Here is a 1,395-nt window from a genome sequence, read left to right as displayed (position 1 = left end):
AACGAATTTGGTTACATTATCCTTAGTTGATTTTTGACCAAAAAAATTTGGCGCCCACCGTGGGGCAACTGGTGCTATAATCCAGAAAATACCCTATCAATATTCAACCTTTTCAATCAATACCACCGTCAATGGCCTCTTAACAATCATTTGCTTCATCCATCGAGCCTTCATCAGTTTCACTCCCACCAAGATCCTCACTACCAATGCCTCCTCCACTTGCGGGAACACCAAGGACTACTACTGCTGTAAACAAGACACAACTACCAGTCTTCCAGAGCTCGAAAACCACTGTTACCACTTGGGTGGTTAACTCTAACAATGATGTTTCTGCTATGTTTTTGCAGGTTAAAGCATACATGGAGCAACAAAGCAAGACTAACCAGAGGATCCTTCGGGAGATAGAGGACCTCAAGAGGACTAAGAGGCCAGCAGAGGATCAGAATCTTCTGATGCCTAGGATGCTGGATTCTACCACTCCAGGATCCTTAGATCAACTTACTCAAGGATCATGTATCCTTCAACTTGGATCCATGAGTTAACAAAGTCAGGTATCATCAGTTTTCCAACCAGGATCATCTATCCTTCACCCAGGGTCCATGGGTCAACAAGCTCAAGGATCCTCAGTTATCCAGCAAGGATCATCTATCCTTAATCCAGGGTTCATGGGTCTATAATCTCAGGGATCCTCTCTCCCCCAGCGAGGATCGTCAATCCTTCAGCCAGGATCCTCCGAGTTGTATCATCAAGGATCCTACAACTTCCAGCCTCAAGGATCCTTCTTCCGGAATCAAGGATCTTCAGGACTTCAGCATCAAAGATCCTCAGAGGTCCAAGAAGGAGACATTATCCCCATGAAGACTTGCCTCCAGTGGACCAACTGCCGTGGCAGACGCTTCTTACCTTGGCTATTCTTCTGGGATGTCGACATTCACTCAACAAAGAGGTAACACATATAATTCTATATCCTTAGATGCTAATCTTGGTTCAATGCAGGATGCACGTATCAACCAGGCTATGGCTAAGAACTACAGAAGCTTAAGGTATGATATCCAACGTACCAGGGGTGGTCCGAGTTTGTTGAATTCCTATGCATGTTGAATTTATGTTATGTGAGCCTGCTTAGCTCAGAGGTTAGAGCATCACATTTGTAATGCGATGGTCATCGGTTCGATTCCGATAGTCGGCTTTTCGCAATGTTCAGTAGCTTTTCCATGGCTTCCCTTGCATTACCGGGTATGAGTGGTTTTGTTGCAGAAGTGATAGTCTTTTTAGGAATAATTACCAGCCAAAAATATCTTTTAATGCCCAAAATTGCCATCACTTTGCTCAGACCAATAAATAGAGCTGAGGTTATAGTTAAAGCCGTTAGTAGAAAACCGAAATAACTAGTTA

At 43.8% G+C, this 1,395-nt stretch overlaps 1 non-coding gene across 1 annotated transcript; it reads left to right on the top strand.

Annotated features, from left to right (window-relative positions):
- The first annotated feature begins 1,116 nt into the window (after positions 1-1,116).
- TRNAT-UGU (transfer RNA threonine (anticodon UGU)) lies at positions 1,117-1,189 on the top strand. Its single transcript has one exon. It is a non-coding gene; the product is annotated as a tRNA-Thr (tRNA).
- The last annotated feature ends 206 nt before the right edge of the window (positions 1,190-1,395 follow it).

Source organism: Bidens hawaiensis, unplaced genomic scaffold (genome assembly GCF_021521415.1).
Source record: "Bidens hawaiensis isolate Kalapana, Puna unplaced genomic scaffold, B.hawaiensis_p1.1 tig00026014_1, whole genome shotgun sequence".
Lineage (NCBI taxonomy): Eukaryota > Viridiplantae > Streptophyta > Magnoliopsida > Asterales > Asteraceae > Bidens > Bidens hawaiensis.
This window is presented reverse-complemented; position numbering and strand designations above follow the sequence as displayed.